Source organism: Argiope bruennichi, chromosome 10 (genome assembly GCF_947563725.1).
Source record: "Argiope bruennichi chromosome 10, qqArgBrue1.1, whole genome shotgun sequence".
Lineage (NCBI taxonomy): Eukaryota > Metazoa > Arthropoda > Arachnida > Araneae > Araneidae > Argiope > Argiope bruennichi.
This window is the reverse complement of record NC_079160.1, coordinates 76146370-76173218: the sequence shown is the minus strand read 5'-3', so window position 1 is coordinate 76173218 and position 26849 is coordinate 76146370. Positions and strand designations below refer to the sequence as shown.

General features: G+C 29.9%; 1 long non-coding RNA gene across 1 annotated transcript; it reads right to left on the bottom strand.

Moving 5' to 3' along the window:
• Positions 1-9583: 9583 nt before the first annotated feature.
• On the bottom strand, positions 9584-17204 carry LOC129988683 (uncharacterized). Its single transcript, XR_008785668.1, has 3 exons — positions 17059-17204; positions 12318-12523; positions 9584-9828 (listed from the first exon to the last, which is right to left on the bottom strand). It is a non-coding gene; the product is annotated as an uncharacterized LOC129988683 (long non-coding RNA).
• Between the last annotated feature and the right edge of the window lie 9645 nt (positions 17205-26849).

Genomic DNA, 26849 nt, shown 5'->3' with positions numbered 1-26849 from the left:
TAGGTCGGACAGGTAAAGGAGTGCAGATTGCAATTGAAGAGGGAGATAGAGAATTAGATGTTGAAAGAAAACGCTACGACTTCTATTTTTTAGTAACCAGAATTGAAAATAGCATTTACATTAAATCAGTACCACTATTTCGGGAAGATCAAGTATGCGCAGAAAAATAGAATGATAGTATGTAGAAAATGGTTTGCTAGTCCCCCCCCCAGAAGCAGTTGTAATTATTATACATTTGCAAAAAATTTGTTTTATTGAATTTTTAAATATTTTAATTCATAATTAAAATATTTATTTATTAAAATGTAAGCATTTTAAATCAATACCTTTATTATTTTTATTTTAAAATAACAATTTTGATTTACTGTAGTTATATTTTTACGTTTTCATACACCAGACTCATGAAAATTTGGTATCTGGCTTTTACATAAATTTTGTAGATTTTTATAAAATATTGGAGGAAATTATTAACAAGAATCGTCTTTACAGGTGCCCGAACACAAAAGAGCAAACATGGCGGATAGAATTTGATACACAGGTTTGGTATCTAAAATATAGATTCGTATCAGATTTTGAACGAAATCTTCCAAAGTATTGAACGTCTGTTGATTTGTACTTTCGCAAGCAAGCAGGTAAAATAACCAAATTTTTAAACGCGATAGCACAAAAATGCAATAATTTAAATGGATAGAATTTGGTATGTTATCTTGTTATTCAAATAGTTCTGCATCAGATTTTCCTTTCAGTTAATACAAAATACCCAAATGCAGATTCACCTTTTTTTCTTTGCACGAGACGTCCATGTACGGGACTCTGTAGATAGATATCCGAGTACTCGTTTCCTCGATTTCGTTTAAAGATTATTTTATTCGACGATAAGAGAGGGATTACATCTTTATTAAAAAAGTATGAGAAAGCTTGGGAAGACTTCTGCTTACTTTTGGTCCTATAATGATTAGTACTCAATCATAGATATTATTTGTGAATTGAATGAGCCCAAATGGAGGATTTGATGCCTGTCCAGAAACGTAATAAACGGAGGACGAGTTATCAATGATCTTCCTTTCAGCTCAAGGCAAACCGAGTGCTCCGTTTCCGTCTCCATTTTACCTGAGCACTGGAGAGAGAAAAATTTAAGTGCAAGGATTCAAGAAAGATCATTCACTTGGAAGACAGTGATTAATTGGAACCGATTCATCGAAAGACGTCGAATTTAGATGCCATGGGGAGATTGTTATGCGCTGAGGCCTACTTTGGATAAAAAGCGAATTCTATGAAAATAGAATTTTAACAATGTTGACGTAGTAGAAATTTCCGTAATGAAATTTTCGGATGCAATGACAGGCAGAGATAGAGATCAGAATCTGCACTCAAATCAATGGAATTGTATGGGGAACAATTTTTAGAATTGTATTTTAATGATATTTAGAATTTCTACTATTAATAAAGGAGTGCGAATTGTGTATGTGGACGCTCAACAGAACAAACTACTAGAACAAATCAAAGCTACCACATTTGATCCAAATATACGTTAAAAGATGGGAATGTATAGTTAAGAGAATTTAAGAATTTATTTAAAATTCAATGCAATTTTGATGCTTTTCATGCTCTAATAATTTCTGAAATTATGGCAATAAAAGCATCAAAATTGCATTTAATTTTAAATGAAACTTCTTAAATTGAAATTAAAATTTAATTTAAATGAAAAAGAATTTTTTGCATCCTAAAATTCAAACAATACTTTCAATTATTCACATTTAATTACAGTATAATTCTTAGATACTTTTAACTCAGAAATATTTTAAGCATATTTTTCAAAAATACATTTCATTGTTGAGATGAATCTCAAATTTTTTTCATTGTTGCAACTAATATTTTATCTTAGCTTCTTCCCATTGTTCATGATTAAGATGAAGATTCGACATATTGCTTCCTCGTATACGAAGTATAGTAATTAAAAAACATTGCAACTCGAGATTTTGTCGACTGTACATATCAAATCTCCCTCAGTCCAGAAGATACATTTTTGGCATTATGTCTATAAATACGGTAACTCAAAAACGCTTTGAGCTAGATAGCTGAAATTTGGTACATGCAATCACGACCAAATCTGGAGATTTATCCTATTTTGAACGAAATACAATTAAATTAAATCTGACTGGCTGTTTGAGCCCAAGTGAATTCAATAACAAAACGCCATAACATTCCAGTAACATTTTATAACTAAACAATTAGGAGATTCACAAAAAGCATGCAAGATTGGATCCAAGTTTGTATATAAATAGATTCAAATTTCAACTTGCATCAAATGTATGCCTAACTTTGCGTGTAAATAGATTCAAATTTTAACGTGCATCAAATGTATGCCTAACTTTGCGTGTAAATAGATTCAAATTTTAACGTGCATCAAATGTATGCCTAACTTTGCGTGTAAATAGATTCAAATTTTAACGTGCATCAAATGTATGCCTAATTTTGCGTGTAAATAGATTCAAATTTTAACGTGCATCAAATGTATGCCTAACTTTGCGTGTAAATAGATTCCAATTTTAACGTGCGTCAAATGTGAACCTAACGTTGCATATAAATGGATCTCAATTAACAAGCATCAAGTTTTCGACTAACTTTACTCATAAATATATTTGAATTTTAACACATTGGCTGATTTCATTGAAAAACGGCCATGATTCGCTTCTATCGAATTAAAGAGGAGGAAGTCACTTGTTACAGTCGAAATAAAGGAATCATCATATTGGAAACTGAATCACAGCTGTGGATGCGGCTCAGGACTGTATGGGAAGTTACGTATGAAGAAATTTCCGTCATATATAGGCACATAAAGGAATATTAAAATAAAAGCATTGCACAAAACAGTTTTCTTGATTTCTTAAAATATAATCATTAATGAGCTTAACATTTTTTTAAAATTCTTTTCTTACTGTGCAAATTTTTAATGATATACTTTTTAACTAGAATACATTCATGTGAATCTCCAAAATTTGTACCGTTTCCTGTATATTAATTCATATAGAGAATCATATTTCAAATCGACACGTTTCAGACCTGCTTGAATCCGAAAAACACATTTTTGGATTTATGCATGCCCGTGTCTCTGACAAAGAGATAAAAAAAACACTGAACTAGGCAGATGAAGTTTGTTATGTGAATTTAACATTACATTTATAGATTTCTCACAAATTTTGAATGAAATCCATTTGGATGAAATGTGTCGCTGTTCTGGAAGTTAGCTGGCTGTCCGAATATAAATTACAAAACCGAAAAAGCAAGATGGTAAAATGAAGTATAAAAAGATTTATTTTCTAAAGTTTAAATTTGTTTCAAGTTTTATATCAAATTCGACAAGGAGTTTCAAAAACACAATGCCTTCAATAATGAAAGTTGTCTGTTTTCTTGTGACTAGCAATTTTTTCAATGGCGACCAAACTTCAAATCCGAGTTTTGGGTACTTGTGTGTTAACAGCATATCAGGGATTAATCAACAATCTCATACCAAATTTAATAAATTCTATATTCAAACCAAAGACCAGTGTTTAGTTACTTTTTTTCAAGATATTTACGGCCTTACCTAAGTTCTTCAATTTTATGCGGGATGGGGAAGGATAACTTTATTAGTGTAAGCGAAAAAGTTTTCTCGCCAACTCACCAACTCTTGGCTCTTTGTTAATCTGGCTTAACTTTGCTAATCAAATTAACAAAACCGGATTACTCACTATAAGAGCACGTAAGTAATGTCCGTTTCGAGGCTCCATTCCAAAATATTTTCCAGCGATTTTGATATGTCTAAGCAGTTTTTAAGAAACGAATATTACGATAAACTGTTTAATTGCATTTTCAAAAAAATTGATTTCAATATACATATATAAGAAATTTTCAATTTTGAGAATTTTAGAAGAAAAAAATAGAAAAATTACAAAACTTCAAATACACTTAATACAAAGTTTGCCATGGCTGTTCGTTCACGTGTCAAAATTCCATTAATTTGTAAACAAATTTGGTAACTGAAAAAAGAAAAATGTTCCAGAATTTAAACGAAACTAATTTGAATATGTTCAATTTTAATACGGCTATTAATAGAAAAATTGTCACTAATTTGAACATTTTTAATTTGCATATATTCGAATGCAGGCTTCTTGTAAATAAAATGAAAAATTATAATACTCTATAAATATTGCATACACATTTACATAATATTTATAAATACAATAAAATACATAACACATAATTACATATAAATACACAATTCATCAAGGGCTCCTTCTCTCTATACCCCCCCCCCCCAAAAAAAAAAAATTTACAAAGTCACTAAGCAATTTACTACTTGGCTTGTTAGATAATCTGGACCCGTGATGATGGCAATGCTATCCATATCTGCCTTTCAATACTGTAATCATCAATTACCCAATAAATTTCAAGTGTTAGAAGATTGATATCCATTTCAGTCTAGCCGCCTTGGGCGATCAGTTATTTTGCCTGAATATTTGCTAAAAAGTTCAGATATTTTTTTGTAACTTGATCATTGTTCCTTCCTCGACGAAATATTTTTAAACCTCAAATTTTGGTACGCATACGACCCGTACCCAATTTCAGGCCTTACACCTTTCTGATCTTTGTGCTGCACATTTGCCTAATATTCTATCTAAATATTTGTACGTTCAGTTATATTACAGAAAAGCAATAGTGTATAAGTGTGGGCACACTTTGGAATCAAACAATTGCAAAAGATTTTTAAAGTTAAATTTTAATACAAAATGTTACTTTTATTGAAAGCATGCCTTATATTAAGCATGAAAAAGTAAATCAAATCTCTATATTGACCATTAACAGCGGGTAATAAATCAGGATGGAACTTTAGAAGCAACAATGAAAATCATTTGAATTTCATCATAAAAATGTAATTAATATTGCAACATAAATTTAAAAATATTTTTTAATTAAAATAGACAAAAAAATTGTATGGAATTAATTTGAAAAGACCGTTTTGATACTTATAATGACGCAAGAAATATTGAGTGTAATTTTCTTCAAAATATAGTGGTAATATCATTTAATTTTTAAATCACATTTTTTTTTAAAAAAATCTTTCCTAGATGCAAATTTTCACTTCCAAAAGTATACCAAATTTGGTAGCTCAAGGTTTAACGCCTTGCCTGCAGAACACGAAAACGCATAAACTCATCTCTATTATTAGTAGAAATTAAAATATTGGAAACAAATTTTGAACTGAGAGTGAGAAATTGCATTATTTACCTGAAGTTCATGAACATGGGTATCAATATAAAAATAACAAAATTAATTTAGTTTCCATATAATTGTAACGAATTATTATAAAAGAGTTATTATAGTTTAACACTTAGTTGTTTCAATGTTTCGTAAAGGTTTTTACAGTTTTTAATAAAATCACTTGCAATAGAAAGTTTTATTGCGAGAATCTTCGGCAGTTCTAAGAATATCAAGGCAGTATTTCATTTGTTACTATGTATTTCAAATTGAATGTAAATGCTCCATTTCTGCATTAGCTGTGCTATCTGTTAGACTAAAAAATGCTTAAGAACACATCTATTTCATAGAAAAATCTTTTACAGTATCTCCATTCAAAGTCCGTTTTGTAATAATTCTTTGAAACCAGGGAAAGACTAAATGACCACACTGTGTATTCATTAATGAAAAATATCACCAAATGTAAGCAAAAAAATGCCGCTTACCTTTATATTATCTTCAATATAAACACATAAGTTCAGTTTTTACGTCTTATAAGAAGATAACGAGATTCTTAAATGAGACTCAAGTCAAAAAATAATATCATAGTCTTCATTGAGAAACGAAGAATCCTTAATGGAAAGCAAGTTCTATCAGCAAATTCAAACTGCAAATGAAATTGCTGATTTCATACAAAATTAAATCCAGGGAATACAAATTGACAGAATCAATCCTTCTGCCGTTGTCTTCTTCGAAAAACTGAGCAAGATAATCGGTCACATGACACTGGGATTTAAAAAAAAAATGTTTTTTGATCTGACGTTTGAATTCGAATCCATAAGAAGCAAAAAGCTAACATGTTAAAAGCTCATGGAGGATTTCCATAATCATGGAAAATAATTCCAAAATAAATATTAAAAAATATTTCAATGATGTGCTAAAACATAAATAAAATAGATCTCGAACAGAAGTTGGGGAAAGGAGCAACATATTAGTTATCATTCTTTCGAAGGCCGTATTGGCATAGTGGTAAAAGTGTCGATATCTGATCAGAAGGTTCTGGATCCGAAGACCGACTATTTCAAAGATATATCTTGTATATCGATATGATGGTTCTGGGTCCGAAAAATCGACTCCTTCCGAGATATATCTCGTACGTCCAGATGATGGTTCTGGGTCCGAAAAATCGACTCCTTCCAAGATATATCTCGTACGTCCAGATGATGGTTCTGGGTCCCGCAAAAACTGACTTCTTGAAAGGCATATCTCGTACGTGTATATGATGGTTCTGGGCTCAAAAATCGACTCCTTCAAAGATATATCTCGTATGTCGGTATGATACACATTAAATATGATAATTAGGATAAAACGTTTCTCATTGGTGTTGTAAAAAAAGTGGAATGGACTTGGGTATCCACGTCATCTGACCAATGTCCGAAAGGTTGAGGTTCGTCTCCAAATTATGATCAGCCTTAAAGGGAACCAAATAGAAATAATGTTTGTTAGTTTTTACTTCGGGGGGGGGGACCTCGAAATGAGGATGAGATGCTTCCGGCATGATGGTTGAATCAAATCTACCTGGAGGGTACGCGAAAAAGTGAGGGTCGGCTCCTCCCATTGATGACGGGATGTACTTCCTTAGGGGAAGGTTGTACCCTGACCGGTGATGGCTCTTAAGGACTCGACCACAGCTACCGTCAATGTTACTGTTGCGGCGATCTGGTCATTCAGTATTATTTATCCGTGTGCCTTCGGGGCAGGTTGGAGAGTCAGTGATATGACTTTCTTTGTTTTCAACGATAGAAGGTCTCGCAATGAAGTGTTTGATGAAAACGTCTGCAATTTTATTGCAATAATAAAAAGAATTTTTTTTAAATTTATGCAAAAAAAATGTTTTAAAAATATTAAAATCCAAAATAAACTTTGTGGCAATCAAATTGACGTAACTGAAACATCAATTTTCAAAAATTTCAAAAGGATATAAAATTGAATTTTGAGCAATAATATATTCGGTAAGAAAATGAGGCAATAAAGTTTAATCTTTAATTAATTAAAATTATAATTAAGATTTCGAAAAAATTCTTTTAAATGCACAGTCTCATTCTGCAAGATATATATATGCAATAAAGCTATATATAGCAATCTGGCCTATATAATGGCAACAAACACATTTATCTTTGTTATTAATATACGAATATACGAATTTCCCATATACTAAATATAGAGAAAGTAATGCAATCGTCAAAAAAATTTAACTCGAGATTTTGACGAATCTCCATGTTTCAGACCTTCCTGAATTTTCAAAACACATTTTCAGCAATATGTCTGACTGTGTGTGACAAAGATAATTCAAAAACTTTTTGATCTAGACTTTGGTATATGATCTTTACCCTAATTTGTAGAAATTGGGGCGATATCCATTCTTGGAAGTCTGACCGGCTGTCGAAATATAAGTTAACACAATAACTACAAACTAAGAGAGCTAAATGGATAAAATTTGGTACACAGGTTTAACATTAAAATTGAGAATTTGGAACGTGATCCATCGAGGGATTGGCCAATACTCGGTTTGTACTTTCACAAGTATGAAAGCGTGATAACATAAAATGCAAAGACTTAAATATATCAAATTTAGTATATGATTTTGCGACAACAATTGTAATTCTTCGTTAAATTTTGGTTTCAATCGGCTGGAAAAACTCCTCTAAAGCACAAATTCGATTTTTCATATACTATTAACCTCTTGCCAGAATTTAATCGCCAAGAATCACAAAATGCATTCAGTAAACATGCCAAATTCTCGCCAAAGATCAATATTTCGCAACTATTGTTCGCTGAAGTCATGCAAAACATTCTCCTCCTTACCCAAGCTTCAAAGTTTTATGCGAAATGAAGGGGTTAACTCCTTTAGTAGAGAGCGTATAAGAAAGTGAGATCATTTCCGGTGGCATTTGGAAAATGAATCATTTTGAACCTTACTACAATATTTTAAAATAAAACTTTTATATTTATTGCTTAAATGGATGGTTGAGTTTTGCGAGTTTCCCACGATTGCTAAACTTCCTACATATAATCGTTCACCGCCATCTGTAAAGTTGGGAAGAGTTGAAAATACCCCTGTTCTTTCGCTCTGCGTCACTATCGGATACGAAATTCCAACTTCTATTGTGGTATCTAGCAACTGAGCTAGGTTTTCTTATGTTTCAGTTGATTGAGCTATTGGTGTGCAAATGAGCCTAAGTATGAATAAATAACAAATGTTAATGCGATGAACTCTGCAAGTTTTATTACTTTATGCTGATTCATTATATTTTTCCTTCATGGAGTAAATTGAAAATTATACCTAACATTTTCGTTAGTTACTGATCTGGCAATTCATTATCAGATCTGGTCTTTTTTAGTTATCTGTGGCAATCAGATCTGAGTCATTGTTAACACAACATCTGATCTGAATAGACTCATATTCTAGATAATCAGCTTTTACTGCAATTCTAATTAAATCCAAACCTCTCCTTCACTTTCCATCTCACCTTTATTTTGATGGAATCAACTCCTGATGACGCATGCGCAAAAGTGGGACTTTAGGTAGAGAGATTTCTGGGTTCATGGACATTATGGATACAGAAAATTCCATTAAATGGAATTAAAATTTCTAATGTTAATTATATATTTACATCTAATGTGAAGTGCAGATAATAATTCTTTTTTATTTTTTAAATGCTCTGCCAATGTGCATGAGATTTTCTAATACAACTTTCATTAGTAATTAGATCTGGTTTCTTCTGGCTGTCTGTAAAAATCAGATCTGAATTATTATTAATATAATAGTTGGTCTAGAAGGGCCCGTCTTCTAGATTTTCCTTTAATAATCGTCTTTTACTGCAAATATAAATAAATGCAGGCATCTCCTCCTCTGTCTTTGATTGCACCATTATTTTGATGAAATCAACGTTTAATGGCGCATACGCAAAAGTGGGAATTTATGGAGATAGATATATAGATTTATCATAGAATAGACAGTTCTCGTCTGAATGCTAAAACTGTAGAACTGTTTAATTTTGGACAATTTTTTTTAAAGTTAAACTATTTGTCGGTTTGCCGATCCATGTACATTATAGTTTTAAAATAAAATGAGTTAAAGTGAATTGAGAAACATATTCTAGATATTAAAATGGTATAAATACATAACAAGATTTGGACACGATTAGTCAAATCGAAGCGATTTAAGTTATATAAGCAATTCTCTAAACTATAAGACGAAATTAAGCACAAAACTAGCCGTATTGTAGAATTATATGCAAAAATTAAGAATACTTTTGTTTGCTTGAAGGAAGAAACGAAAAAAAAAAGAAAAAAAAAGAGAGACTTGTTTCATGTCACAAAAAAACCTTTATTCAGATTTAACAAGCAGGAAGCGATGATATTTAACATCTAATTTAGAGGCAGAAAGCTCAGAGACACTGAGGGGTGGGTAGCAATGAAAGCATCGAATTCCTTTTCTTTTTTCTGCTGTTTTTATTTAATTTGATGATGCATCTATCTTAGAACAAACGATTTTTCAAAAGTTGATTTTATCCGAATTCTGTCAATGTGATGCGTATGGCAGCCATTCTGAAATTGAAAAAAAATTATTTAATATTATTATTTAAATAATATAATATTTATTATTATTTAAATAATATAATATTTTTTATTATTTTAATAATATAATATTTATTATTATTTAAATAATATATAATATATTATTTTAATAATTTAAGAAAAAGCATTTGATATGTTAAGCAGAAAAATTATAAGAATACTTTAAAATATAGGGAAACCTGATTTATTCGAATGTTCATAACTAGGTTGTATATTTTAGTAGAGGGTCTTTTGGATAATTTTGGAAAATATGAGCAAATCCATTTTGAAAAAACATTATCACGAGAAAGAAATTTAAAAAAAAACTTGTTGAATCACCCAATTCAGCTTCTAATTTCACATCAGATTTTTTTCTAATCATAGTTTACAGAGGACTGCTTTATTTCTTTTCATTCGCTATTTATTTATTTTTTATTTCTTTGTCGACAGGAACAGGATTTCTGTAAAATTTTATGAATCAGCCTTTTGCTTTTAGTTTACCTTACAATCTATTAAAAATACCAGAGTTAATCCTTTCAGGGCTACATTCGTTTGGTTTTCCATCTAAGAAATCATTTTATATTTATAAGGAAAAAAGTTTAGATGTAAGTCTGAAATTTTTATTAGATAATAAAAAAAGCATTTTTATTAAAAAAACCATCATAAGATCACCGGCTGTTTATGAAAAATATTCTTAAAGAAATAATTTTGTGGAAAACTACCCCCTCTGAAAAAAAATTTATTTGTAAAGATAAATAAATTTATAATTAAATCTTGCTATAAATAAGTTTAAATAATCAATTTATCTCTATTGGTAGTTTTTATCTTTTTTATGCACCATTAAAATGAAAATTCTGAATAATTTAGTATTAAAATGATCAAATATCACTAAAAAATTGCAAAAAGATGAGCATTTGTTTCTGAAATTTCTGAAATTCGCTTTTGGCCATTGGATAGCTGCGAAAACACTGAAATCTCCACCTCTAAGGAGGGTTGCTTTTTACGAAGTTTCAGATGAATACGGGTTTCTGAGAAGGCAGATGGTCAGTAAAAACTCGGATTTCTGAATGTGGTGTAATGTTTTGTTTCTCATCTCTTGTATACTTGTAAAAATTATTTTTTTAAATTCTTATATGATTATTTCAGAAAGAGAGAGTAATCATAGAGTTATAATAAATATCGAAACATATTTCTCAGAAAATACAAAGCATTTATAAGCAAAAATAAATAGAGGAGAACTCCGTTTATAAAACACAGACAAATTGAGGGAATACTTATCTGTCCGAAAATATAAATAATTTATAAATAGAGCCAAATGGAGGGGATATTTATAACTTATCAAATATAAAGAATTTTATGAACAAGGACAAAAGGAGGAAATATTTATCTCACAGAAAATGTGTTTAGAAACTGAGACAAATGGAGAAGATACTAATCTCTAAGCAAATATAAAGCATTTATAAACGGAGGCAAATGGTAAGAACACTTATCTATCAAAAAATGTAAAGTGTTTAAAAACAGAGGTAAATGAGGAGGATGCTTACTCTTAGCAGGTATAAAGCATTTATAAACAGAAGCAAACGGAGGGTATACTAATCTCTCAGCATATATAAAGTCTTTATAAATCGAGGCAAATGGATGGGATATTAATCTCTCTATAAATATAAAGCATTTTATAAGCAGAGGCAGATGGAAGGGATGCTTATTTCGCAGCAAATATAAAGCATTTATAAGCGGAGGTCTCTGTCAGGAAATTTAACATATTTATAAACGAAGGCAAACGGAGGGAATACTTATCTCTCAGGAAATATAAAGTATTTATAAACAGATGAAAATGGTGGGTATATTTATCTGTCAGAAATATAAAATGTTTATAAATAAAGGCAAATTGTCAGGATATTTATCTCTCAGCAAATAAAAAGATTTTATAAGCAGGGCCAAATGAAATTTATACTTGTTTCTCAATAATATAAAGCGTTTATAAACAGAGTTAAATAGAGGAATCTCTCAATAAATATGAAAGGCGTATAAAAACTAGCTGAGGAGAAACTTATCTTCAACAAATATAAAGCGCGTATAAAAGCGAACGGAAGAGAAACTTATCTCCAGCAAATATAAAGCATGTATAAAAGCTAATGGAGTAATATAAAATGTCTATAAATAAAGGCAAATGGTCAGTATATTTATCTCTCAGCAAATAAAAAGCAGGGCCAAAGGAAATGTATACTTATTTCTCAATAATATAAAGCGTTTATAAACAGAGCTAAATAGAGGAATCTCTCAATAAATATGAAGGGCGTATAAAAGCTAACGGAGGAGAAACTTATCTCCAACAAATGTAAAGCGCATATAAAAGCGAACGGAGGAGAAATGTATCTCTCAGCAAATGTAAAGCGCATATCAAAACTAGCGGAGGAGAAACTTATATCTTTGCAAATCTAAAGCGTTTATAAATAAAGGCGGGTGGAGGAGATACTTACTTCAGGTTAAATCACGTCCTTGAATATGGGATGACTTAACGTTTGTACCAGGGAACGTAGTAGGCGGCGGCTGAGTAAGGAGCAACGTATCCGTAATCATAGCCATATGCGTATGGAGCGTATGCATATGGTGCATATGCATAGGCGTACACAGGTAGTGCCGAGACGACGGAGAGGATGGCGGAGAGAAGGAAAACGAGTGCCACCTGTGGGAATGTAGGAACAAAATTAATATGAGTATAGACTTTTCTTATTTTGGTAGTAACCATTTCTCAAGTTTTTAAAACTGAATCTGTGTTTAAATACTTTTATACAATTTGATTTGTTATATGAAAGTAAATAATTACATTTTATAATCGATTTTCACTCTCTTCTTTATGTGCTAGAGTTTGAGACACAACATAGTTTGTCGTATAGTTTTTCTTAGTTATTTATTGAGAGACAACAAGCTGCTAATAAAAATTGACCACCTGTTGTATGATAATTTCTCTGCCTGTGCGATAATTCCGATCTTTAATAAAGAGATACGTAGGAAAACCGCTGGTCACAGAATTGTTCTGCTTGCACCGTATCTCCAGCACGTGAATGTGCATTTGGCTAAAAGGGAATCTTCTGTTGATCAAAGAGATTTTGGAAAACATTGGTACTATGAGTTAAGATTCTGAGTAAACGTTCTATACTAAATTTTGGGCTGAATTGGTCGTAAGAAAGAAAAAAAATTTATATTCTATTTTCCTAATGAAATACAAAACACGCAATATACTCCATATTGTGTAAATATGAGAGAGAATCAAATATTTCCAACTAATTTTATGGCTCAGATAAACAAACTTTGGAAACAAAAATTAGCCTTCGGTGTATCTAGAAAACTAAAGAAGAAAAAATAAGTTTATTGAAATTGGTCAACAGAAACATAGATGAAGCAACTTACTTCTTTTCCTGAATTTTGTTAGCATTTTATGACTTTAATTTTTCGGCTGAAAAGTAATAACTCCATTGTTCTTTTTTTTTTTTTTCAATCCTAGTCTCTAGTTAGACCAAATTTTATCACAACTATTTTTGTTCTATCAATATCGAATTTTTTTTCATTTTTACAATTCTGTATCAAAAAATAATGGCATAAATTTTTTTTAAAGAAAGTAATTTCAATATATATTATTCTTTTTTTATCATTATTATTTTCTTTTTTACTATTTCTTTAAATAATTTAATTTTTACGAAATAATAAGGGATTTTTATCTCAACAATTATTGATCATTGAATTATTTTATCTTTTCCCTATAGTCCTTAAAATAATTTCTATAGCTCTTAAAATACTTTATTTCTCTTCGCTATTTGTTTATTTACTGGGTAAAATAAGAAAAATATAAGAAAAGGCAGTCAGATGTTACTTAATAAAACATTTCCCAGAATGTTTTAAATTCTATCTATGCGTGTTTATTTAATTGTTGGAAGAATTTATCCAAGTTTAATCATTATCGTTAAAATCCCAAAATTGTATTTAGTCTTTAAAACTATGAAATAAAATCTGCACATTATGATTATAATTTTCATCGATAGATGGCAGCAAGTGATATAGCTCGTTTTTGATTGGTTTTTGTCGAATGATTCAATGTATCATAGTTTTACTTCCAGAATTATTAATGCACATTAGCTGAGACTGTGATGACATTGCATAAGTATAAACAATTTATATTAATTTTAGTTATAAATATATTTTAATAGCACAGCTGTCTTTATTTGCATTATTTTTTTCTTAATTTAGCAGTTATACAAAGAATAAAACCATCCAAGTAAATTTTTAAATGTATTTTATCACATTAATTCTTTTATACAATCTTATCCAAAAGCATTTATTAATCAAAAGCGAATGATATAATCAAATTAATTACTTTTATTTTTAAATTTAAAGTCGGTCCGCATGAGAAAATTTTAATCAATTAAAATAATTTTACAAAAAATCATTGTATACGAGAAAAATTCGGTATCTAGGATAATAATATAATTTTTGAATAATTGTATAGTTTCATTGAGATCTCAAAATGTTCTCGCAAAATTGCATTATGGTTTTGAAATTTGATAATCTTATGAGTTTTAAGTATTTAAGAATTCTAAAAACAGTTATTAATATATTAAATTCCATCGCTCATTAGGTTTATTATAGAAATAATTGCAGTATTAACCACAATATGATGAATTACAATTAAATTCCCAAACCTGGGGAAAATATTTACAGAATTTTAAAATTATATTTTTTTCCAAGGATTCTATTCTTCCAGATTTCATCAGCTGATTTTTTAATTATTTATGTTTCAACCAAATAAAAAAGCTAATTTTTTTTAAAAAAATATCTATTATTAATTACAGAATTTTAAAATTATATTTTTTTTCCAAGGATTCTATTCTTCCAGATTTCATCAGTTGATTTTTTAATTATTTATGTTTCAACCAAATAATAAAGCTAATTTTTTTTTAAAAAATCTATTATTAATCGGCTAAAGAGTTCCTTCAATATATAAATAATTTCATTAATTTAAAATAAGAATAATCAGTTAATAGTTTTCAAGATTTTATGAAATACCTGTAAATAATAAAAGCATATAATTAGAGAACACCAAATTGGATTACAACAAAATTTTACTTAAAATTCAATAAATAACACAACAAACCTTACCTACAGAGTTTTTTTTACATGTTTCTAGAATGTTAATGCAAATTGAATCATGTTTAATTTCAATTGAATCATGATTAATTTTCTTTATAATTACATCAAAGATTATATTAAATTTCCTTTGAGTGATCATGCAGATTGAATCGTGCTTAATTTCACTGAAATCAAGATTAATGAATTTCCTTTATAATTATATAAAAGATTTTTTCAAATTTCCTTTGAGTGATCATGCAGATTGAATTGTGCTTAATTTCACTTAAATCAAGATTAATAAATTTCCTTTATAATTATATAAAAGATTTTTTCAAATTTCCTTTGAGTGATCATGCAGATTGAATTGTGCTTAATTTCACTTAAATCAAGATTAATAAATTTCCTTTATAATTATATAAAAGATTTTTTCAAATTTCCTTTGAGTGATCATGCAGATTGAATTGTGCTTAATTTCACTTAAATCAAGATTAATAAATTTCCTTTATAATTATATAAAAGATTTTTTCAAATTTCCTTTGAGTGATCATGCAGATTGAATTGTGCTTAATTTCACTTAAATCAAGATTAATAAATTTCCTTTATAATTATATAAAAGATTTTTTCAAATTTCCTTTGAGTGATCATGCAGATTGAATTGTGCTTAATTTCACTTAAATCAAGATTAATAAATTTCCTTTATAATTATATAAAAGATTTTTTCAAATTTCCTTTGAGTGATCATGCAGATTGAATTGTGCTTAATTTCACTTAAATCAAGATTAATAAATTTCCTTTATAATTATATAAAAGATTTTTTCAAATTTCCTTTGAGTGATCATGCAGATTGAATTGTGCTTAATTTCACTTAAATCAAGATTAATAAATTTCCTTTATAATTATATAAAAGATTTTTTCAAATTTCCTTTGAGTGATCATGCAGATTGAATTGTGCTTAATTTCACTTAAATCAAGATTAATAAATTTCCTTTATAATTATATAAAAGATTTTTTCAAATTTCCTTTGAGTGATCATGCAGATTGAATCGTGCTTAATTTCACTTAAATCAAGATTAATAAATTTCCTTTATAATTATATAAAAGATTTTTTCAAATTTCCTTTGAGTGATCATGCAGATTGAATTGTGCTTAATTTCACTTAAATCAAGATTAATAAATTTCCTTTATAATTATATAAAAGATTTTTTCAAATTTCCTTTGAGTGATCATGCAGATTGAATCATGCTTAATTTCAAATTTCTTTTAAAATTACTGCAAGGGCATATTTCGTCAAATGAGTATTTTTATACAGTCAGATAATTTGTTGATAACATTCTTTTGTCGATAATATATATAACAATGAATTTCATCAAGGCATTAGTTTCAAAGCACCCAAATTTTGATGTTTTTCATTTACAGTAATAAGCATACCTTTATATAACTTTTATAGAAATTAATTAAAGAATTTTTCCCCAAAAATATATCAAACTACATCCACAAAAATTTAATTTTAAGGCAGTATTCTCTACTGCAATTCTATTTTAGGAATGAATCAAAAATTCTATCTTATAAAGAAACTTTCCTCGATAGGAAAAATATTGAACAATTTTTAAAATCCATACATATTATAGCTTTGATAATAAACTTAAGATTTTCCAAAGTTTGAGACAGTCTTAATTTTAAATAAGTTTTTCAAAATTTAGTTTTACTTTAGTGATGCCAATTTAATAGGAATTAATACTTTAAAAAAAATTCTAATAGTAATAAATCTTTGAATAGCAAAATTGTCCACAGAGCTAAACATCTTTTTTAATCAAACACATTTCTAAGGAAAGTGATTGATCTCAGATTATCCATTGAGTCTCAGATTCTAATTAAAAAATATTTCTTCAAGAACAAGCTTCCATATGAAGAAGAATTAACACTTCCAAATCAGTTATTATCGCTCATTTTCGTCAACTCTTATATTCTTTTCAAAGTTGTTCTTCAAGAAGATCTTTCTTTTTATAGAAGAACTAACATACCCAAGTAAGTCCTCACCCGAAATATAATCGGTTTTTATCGCGCCTTTATATCCAAAGTAAGAATGGAGCAACTTACCAAAGTCTTCATTGTCAGAAGATGCGACTGACTCGATATGAAGCTCAGTAGGTAAGTGGATGAACAACACCAAAGCAACCAAAGCGCTTGTGTGACATAACCATCGAAGACGGCGGATCCTTTTTATATCAGAGACTTCGACCTTGCTGAGAGGCATTAGGGGTCATACCGAAAACCGTGCAAACGATTTTTTTTATTCCTTTTCTTAATTCTGTTTTTTTCTTTTAAATATTCGCGAAAGGTATTCCATCAAACCGACGATCTTCTTTTCTTTTCTTCTTCATTTTCCATCCATTTTGCCATAGAACAGTCATTTTGATATACGACCCCGGGAAAACCTCATCCTACAGGTGGCTTCTTCTCTCTTGCCTGATATGCACGCGGGAGACGGGCGGTAAGAATAATGCCTTTCATATTCAAGCGACAGTATGTGTCTGCCGGCTTTCCATTGTTCTTGGGTGCTGGATTCTTTATTTATGGCTATTACAATTGCTGATGTTTAACCTAACGCCCGCAAGCAGCGATGGAGTTTTTACGAAACTCTAGAAGAATCATCGAATTCCTTTCTCCAAGCACCAATTAGATTATTTAGTACCTGTCTGGGATGGTCGGGGTTTCCTCTGTTAAAGTGACAGCTATGACATCCGGTCAGATAATCGAATACTTAGTAACATTTTGGTGAGTTTTCATTTGTTCTTGCAAGTGTGGTGAATGTCATAGCTATCTAAAATTTTGTCTATGTGGATCTTATGGTTTCTAAACAGATTATAACAGTTGGAGTTTTAGCTAAGACTTGATGAAATCCTGTGAAAATGCTCCTGGTTTAAAAACAAATCTATAATTTTTAGATTTTGATTAAGAAAGATTGCTAAATTATTACTCAAACCTTAAATTTCAAACTATACGGTCAGATAATCGAATACTTAGTAACATTTTGGTGAGTTTTCAGTTGTTCTTGCAAGTGTGGTGAATGTCATAGCTATCTAAAATTTTGTCTATGTGGATCTTATGGTTTCTAAACAGATTATAACAGTTGGAGTTTTAGCTAAGACTTGATGAAATCCTGTGAAAATGCTCCTGGTTTAAAAACAAATCTATAATTTTTAGATTTTGATTAAGAAAGATTGCTAAATTATTACTCAAACCTTAAATTTCAAACTATACGGTCAGATAATCGAATACTTAGTAACATTTTGGTGAGTTTTCATTTGTTCTTGCAAGTGTGGTGAATGTCATAGCTATCTAAAATTTTGTCTATGTGGATCTTATGGTTTCTAAACAGATTATAACAGTTGGAGTTTTAGCTAAGACTTGATGAAATCCTGTGAAAATGCTCCTGGTTTAAAAACAAATCTATAATTTTTAGATTTTGATTAAGAAAGATTGCTAAATTATTACTCAAACCTTAAATTTCAAACTATAAGGTCAGATAATCGAATACTTAGTAACATTTTGGTGAGTTTTCATTTGTTCTTGCAAGTGTGGTGAATGTCATAGCTATCTAAAATTTTGTCTATGTGGATCTTATGGTTTCTAAACAGATTATAACAGTTGGAGTTTTAGCTAAGACTTGATGAAATCCTGTGAAAATGCTCCTGGTTTAAAAACAAATCTATAATTTTTAGATTTTGATTAAGAAAGATTGCTAAATTATTACTCAAACCTTAAATTTCAAACTATACGGTCAGATAATCGAATACTTAGTAACATTTTGGTGAGTTTTCAGTTGTTCTTGCAAGTGTGGTGAATGTCATAGCTATCTAAAATTTTGTCTATGTGGATCTTATGGTTTCTAAACAGATTATAACAGTTGGAGTTTTAGCTAAGACTTGATGAAATCCTGTGAAAATGCTCCTGGTTTAAAAACAAATCTATAATTTTTAGATTTTGATTAAGAAAGATTGCTAAATTATTACTCAAACCTTAAATTTCAAACTATACGGTCAGATAATCGAATACTTAGTAACATTTTGGTGAGTTTTCATTTGTTCTTGCAAGTGTGGTGAATGTCATAGCTATCTAAAATTTTGTCTATGTGGATCTTATGGTTTCTAAACAGATTATAACAGTTGGAGTTTTAGCTAAGACTTGATGAAATCCTGTGAAAATGCTCCTGGTTTAAAAACAAATCTATAATTTTTAGATTTTGATTAAGAAAGATTGCTAAATTATTACTCAAACCTTAAATTTCAAACTATACGGTCAGATAATCGAATACTTAGTAACATTTTGGTGAGTTTTCAGTTGTTCTTGCAAGTGTGGTGAATGTCATAGCTATCTAAAATTTTGTCTATGTGGATCTTATGGTTTCTAAACAGATTATAACAGTTGGAGTTTTAGCTAAGACTTGATGAAATCCTGTGAAAATGCTCCTGGTTTAAAAACAAATCTATAATTTTTAGATTTTGATTAAGAAAGATTGCTAAATTATTACTCAAACCTTAAATTTCAAACTATACGGTCAGATAATCGAATACTTAGTAACATTTTGGTGAGTTTTCATTTGTTCTTGCAAGTGTGGTGAATGTCATAGCTATCTAAAATTTTGTCTATGTGGATCTTATGGTTTCTAAACAGATTATAACAGTTGGAGTTTTAGCTAAGACTTGATGAAATCCTGTGAAAATGCTCCTGGTTTAAAAACAAATCTATAATTTTTAGATTTTGATTAAGAAAGATTGCTAAATTATTACTCAAACCTTAAATTTCAAACTATACGGTCAGATAATCGAATACTTAGTAACATTTTGGTGAGTTTTCATTTGTTCTTGCAAGTGTGGTGAATGTCATAGCTATCTAAAATTTTGTCTATGTGGATCTTATGGTTTCTAAACAGATTATAACAGTTGGAGTTTTAGCTAAGACTTGATGAAATCCTGTGAAAATGCTCCTGGTTTAAAAACAAATCTATAATTTTTAGATTTTGATTAAGAAAGATTGCTTTTATTGCTAAATTATTACTCAAACCTTAAATTTCAAACTATACCGTCGGCTCCAGACACTATGACCATTATAATTTTCTAGTCAAAATCATACAAAATTGTAAAATCGTTGTATGCCTTTTTCATATGTTTTTCATACGTTTATTAAGTATGATATGAAAAGGTATGCGGTCTGAAACAACAATTATTTCATAATAATTATTCAAATTAATTTATAAGAAACAGATAGGCTATTTTGGAACAAATTCCTGCTGGTTTATCGATCATCCAATAATAACATAATAAAGTATAAAATCAATTAATAATAATTATTTGGATCATAAGAATCAGGCAAGCCCTTCTGGAAAGCTATCATAATTCGTTATTTTTTATGTAGTCGCAGTTAAGTTCAAAATAATTTAATTGTTAGGATGTCAGTTTCTTTGAATTTTCTACAATTCCATACAATTTCCGTGCAACATTCAAAGTAAATTTAGCGCATATGTTCCTTGGCACCTAAAAGTGGGCGGATGTAGAACATTTTGATACTCTAGGCAGTGCTTATTATATGGCCCCACTTTTAAAACTTGTCAATTTAGCTTCAAATTTCAGCATATTTTTAGCTAAATCAGCAAGTTGATGATTTACTTAAATTAATTTATCTCAATAACATTGTAAAAAATATATTTTTTATTTAAAAAAAACTGTTTATTTTATTATTTAAAAACTTCTTTAAATTTAGTAATTTTTATACCGTAAAAAATAGCGAAAATAATGAAATCCTTCGAATGATTAACCATAGTAATTAACCAATGATTTCTTTTCTAGCAAAAACACGAATATTTAAATGTCACAAAAAATTATTTAAAAAAATAATAAATTCCACACAAATATAACATCAAAAATTATTTTACGGGATCTAATTGATCTACAAGTGGAATATAACATATTATTATATGAAATCAAAAAAATATTTATTTATACTTTATTTAATGATTTTAAAAATTCAGTGTGTGCACATACTGTTATTCTAATATCCCATGCTCCAAGAAAATTTGCATTTCGCACAAATTTACTTATTTGACGACTAGACTAATTGCGAATTAATTTATTTGGCTCCTTAATCTCGTAGCCATAGGCAACTGCCTTGCCGGACTAACTGAAAATTCGCCACTGGCACCTAAAAAGATTAATTGAGTTGTTAAAATGCTTCTATGCCCTTTTAATGATATGAAATGGAAGTTAAAAGATTGCAGGTCCTTTTTTTTCGCCAGAAGTCCTTAGCAGATCACAGTACAAATATTATTTTCACACCAATTTAAAATTTAAAAAAGAAATAGCTTTTTAGTGACATCAGCTTATAATATTTCTTTGACATTTAATCAGGCTTTTTTCATAGTTAATTTAAATTTAAAATTTATTAATTATATTTTTTGCATGATTATAAACTGTATGACGGACAAATATTTGTGTTTTGCTTTTGCTTCCATACATTTGGAACAACTAGACGCAAGCAAAACCGAAGATACAGTGGGTGGCTAATTTTGATGATAAAAAGTAATAAATGTGATCGATTAACGAAGCATTCGGGTGATGAACATTGTCTTTGACAAAATTATATTCGTTAAATGATTAATTATTAATAATTCTGGTTATGACGCAATTCGTAGTCTTGATGGTAAAATAATAAATGGGCTATATGAAAGGAAAATTCAGGTAAGGGACATTGATAGAATTATATTCATTAAATGATCACCCATTCAGAATACTTGGTAAGGGCCAATTCGTAATCTGAATTGTAAAATAATAAATGTGATGTATTAACGAATATATCGATTAACGAATATTGCTTCTGGTAAGATTTTATTCGTTAAATGATTAATTATTAATAATTCTGCTTCGGACACAAATCGTAGTCTTGATGGTAAAATAATAAATGGGCTATATGAAAGGAAAATTCAGGTAAGGGACATTGATAGAATTATATTCATTAAATGATCACCCATTCAGAATACTTGGTAAGGGCCAATTCATAATCTGAATGGTAAAATAATAAATGTGATGTATTAACGAATATTGCTCCTGGTAAGATTTTATTCGTTAAATGATTAATTATTAATAATTCTGCTTCGGACACAATTCGTAGTCTTGATGGTAAAATGATAAATGGGCTATATGAAAGGAAAATTCAGGTAAAGGACATTGATAGAATTATATTCATTAAATGATCACCCATTAAGAATACTTGGTAAGGACCAATTCGTAATCAGAATGGTAAAATAATAAATGTGATGTATTAACGAATATATCGATTAACGAATATTGTTTCTGGCAAGATTATATTCGTTAAATGGTCACCCATTAAGGATACTTCCTAGGACGCAATTCGTAATCTTGGTGGTAAAAAAGTATATGATGAATGGAAAATTCTGGTTACGAACACGAATAGGATTATATTCATTAAATAATCACTCATTAAGAATACTTGGTAAGGGCCAATTCGTAATCTGAATGGTAAAATAATAAATGTGATGTATTAACGAATATATCGATCAACGAATGTTGTTTCTGGCAAGATTATATTCGTTAAATGGTCACCCATTAAAGATACTTCCTAGGACGCAATTCGTAATCTTGGTGGTAAAAAAGTATATGATGAATGGAAAATTCTGGTTACGAACACGAATAGGATTATAATCATTAAATAATCACTCATTAAGAATACTTGGTAAGGGCCAATTCGTAATCTGAATGGTAAAATAATAAATGTGATGTATTAACGAATATATCGATTAACGAATATTGTTTCTGGCAAGATTATATTCGTTAAATGATCACCCATTAAGGATACTTCCTAGAACGCGATTCGTAATCTTGATGGTAAAACAGTATATGATGAATGGAAAATTCTGGTTACGAACACGAATAGGATTATATTCATTAAATAATCACTCATTAAGAATACTTGGTAAGGGCCAATTCGTAATCTGAATGGTAAAATAATAAATGTGATGTATTAACGAATATATCGATTAACGAATATTGTTTCTGGCAAGATTATATTCGTTAAATGATCATCCATTAAGGATACTTCCTAGAACGCGATTCGTAATCTTGATGGTAAAACAGTATATGATGAATGGAAAATTCTGGTTACGAACACGAATAGGATTTTATTCATTAAATAATCACTCATTAAGAATACTTGGTAAGGCCCAATTCGTAATCTGAATTGTAAAATAATAAATGTGATGTATTAACGAATATATCGATTAACGAATATTGTTTCTGGTAAGATTATATTCGTTAAATGATCACCCATTAAGGATACTTCCTAGATACTTGATGGTAAATCTTGTATTCGTAATCTTGATGGTAAAACAGTATATGATGAATTCAAAATTCTGGTTACGAACACGAATAGGATTATATTCATTAAATAATCACTCATTAAGAATACTTGCTAGCACTCACTTCTTAATCTTGATAGTAAAATAATAAATGAGGTTGAAGAACAGAAAATTCTGGCAACTAACATTGATAGGATTATGTTCATTAAATAATCACCCATTAAGCTAAACCTAATTCTTAATCTTGATAGTAAAATAATGAATGTGATTGATTGACGGATGATTCAGGTAACCAGCATTGCCATTGGCAGAATTATATTCGTTAAATGATCACCCATTAAGAATACTTGCTAGGGACCAATTCGGAAGATAATAAATGTGGTGGATTAACGAATAATTCGGATGATAAGCATTGTTTTTAGCAAGATTATATTCATTAAACGATTATCAATTAATATGGTCGATTAATAAATATAGTTTTCTTAAAGGAATGTTCATTATCCAAAATAATTCGTTAACAGGCTACCAATTTGTCATAGCTTTTTAATGGGTACAAAACAAAATGTAATTCTGTTGTGTTCAATTATTGATTTGAAAAAAACCCATGGGTTAAAATTTTTTATAAAAACTTAAGTACAAGTCTTCCGTTATATTAAAACTTCAAAAAAATTTCAACGTCTTTTTTTTTTAATGTGAACTTTTTTCATTTTTCCTTCGAAATGATTCAATACAAGATTTTTATAGACTATGTTATGTAATATTAAAGAATCAGTAATCTTGTCCCTTTTATGATCAAAATATGTTACGAAACACCAATGTTTTCTCTTTTACAACAATTTGTACTCTACTGGAAAAGAATTTACTACGAGATTTCGAAACATTTCCCAAATCAAATGTCTCCTTTTTTAAGAAAAGAACAATAGCAAGATCATCATGCGAGTTATTCGACCGATTTAGCAATCATTATTCTTACATCTTTTCAGCAATATTCTGATCAGAAAGAGGTTTGAGTTCATGTTATAGATTATTGAAAAGAACTTTAAGAACTTATAACAGGACTGATAATTGCTGTAATAGTAAGTTAATGTTTCGTTTTACAGCAATAGATTTTGTATACCTACTGCAATGTTTACATCAATTTTGAGGAAATTTCTACAGATCTGAATCGATCATGATGCTTAGAACACCAAAACCCTCCTCCATACACACGATTATAGACAAAGTGTTGTATTCATTAAGTGTATATATATGCAGGGTAATAGGTAACAATTACCATTAAAAATTACTTTTTAATTTTCTAGAATACATAGTATAGAGAGAGTATAATAATCATAAAAAAAAAAATCGAACTCGATATTTTGGTGAATCTCCACATTTTACACCCCCCTGAGTTCGAAACACACACTTTTCGAAAATGCCCGACTGTTTGTCTCAAACAAAGATAATTCTACAACGCTCTGATCTAGACAGTTGAAATTGGTAGACTTTTATCAAATTTTGAGTAAAAGCTATTTAGAAGAGGTTCGTCTGCCTGGCTGTTCTAAAATAATTTAACACGGTAACTACAAAACAAAGAAAGTAAGATATATAAGATTTCGTACACAGATTTAACATCTATTATTTAAACAACTGTCAAATTTTGAGCCAAATCCAACAACGAGTTGACATTCTTTCGGTCTATACTTTCAGAAACATGTAAACTCGATGATTCTTAAACACAATGACTTAAATGTTTCAAATTTGGTATGAGAATTTGTGATTACAAGTGCAAATTTGTGTCAAATATTTGTTCTAATCGGTTGGAAAAAACGTGTCTAAAGTACAAATTCGATTTTCTGATACTATAAGGCATTTCAGTAACTAATCATCAAATAACTCGCCAAAGATAGTACAATAGATTCAGTAAAAATGCTAAATTCACGCCAAAACTTAATATTTCGTAACTATTGTACGCCAATGCCATGAAAGACGTTCTCTAGCATGAAAAGTTTATTAGAAAGTATGCGAGAAAATTTTTTGAGCGACCACTCCTGCTGTTTTTAAGGGCCGTGGTGGTCTAGTGGTAAGGTCTCGGCTTCCGAACCAGAAGGTTTCAAGTTCGTGACTAGATTCCAACGAAGAACCGTCGTGTAAGGGGTCTGCTGCACGTTAAATCCGTCATAACCAAACGTCCTCCCGCTGGTGTGGTGTGGAGAGGGGAGTGCCAGCTCAGGTGTCGTCCTCGTCATCTGACCGCTGTTGAAAGTTGCTAGGTCCGTCCCAAAATAACCCTAGTGTTGCTTCAAACGGGACGTTAATATAACCAAATCAAATCCTGATGGGGTTTTTTTCCAACTTCGTTGTCCTGTAATTTAAACCACTTTCATTGTTTCATCAAATATTTAATCGCGTGATCTTTTTCCATTGTTCAAAGCTAAAGAAGAGGGATTTTATTTTATGCCTTTATAGTTTACAAGGCAATTAAAAAAGTGAAATTACAATGTCACGAAACTTAGAAGATACATGAAATCACATTTACGTTTTTAATAATACTATAACATCACGGGACTCTCATTCCCATTCGTTTTATTGTCTACGGGAAAAATTCCAGTAGACAATAAAAATAATTTAAGTAAGACAATTAAAATAAGAGAATTTAACGATTAGTCAGAATATAGAATTGAAGTTAAATTTGTTGTTTTTGTGATTTATGGCACTTTACAAGCCAGCTGACAGTTATCTATCAGCGATTTAAGCCGAGTGGGAGTCTCTTGTTTTTTCAGTAGCGCCAACTAGGGCCAACTTCGCTACTTCATGCGTAACATTCACTTGCACAATTCCTTTTTACAGGGGGACACATTCACACATCTCACAGGTAGAACACAAAGGGACAACCATGCCTTGACCCCGACTAGAATCAAATCACGTGGGAAACGAGCTACCCCTATGCCAGGACGCCGACAGAAGTTACATTTAAATGATTTATTTGAAATTAACTATAACCAATATCTAGTTAATTCCTAAAAACAGGACAGTGGTCAATACCCTTTTAATCCAGCGTAAGGGCTCACCCCAAAACTATCTCACATACTCTCTAATAAACTTGTTATGCCGGAGAACGCCTTGCATGGCACTGGCTTACAATAGTTTCGAAATATTTACTTTTGGCATGAATATAGCGTTTTTAGTGAATCTATCGTGTGATCCTTGGCGAATTATTTGGAGATTAATCTGTAGCATGCGATTAATAGTAAACGAAAATCGAATTTGTCTTTCAGATTCGTTTTTCCATCGATTTAGAGAGAAAAAATGGCACAAAGCATCAATTATAGCTAAAAAATCCCACATTAAATTTGTTATATTCAAATCACTGAGCTTTTCAGTTATTACGTTTACATGTTTCTGACAGTGAAGATCGATAGGCGGGCAACCCCTCGTTGGATTTAGTTCAGGATTCGACAGATGTCTACACTCTAGATGTTCAACATATGTACCGAATTTTATTCACCTAGCTCTCTTCTTTTTGTAGTTATTTTCATAA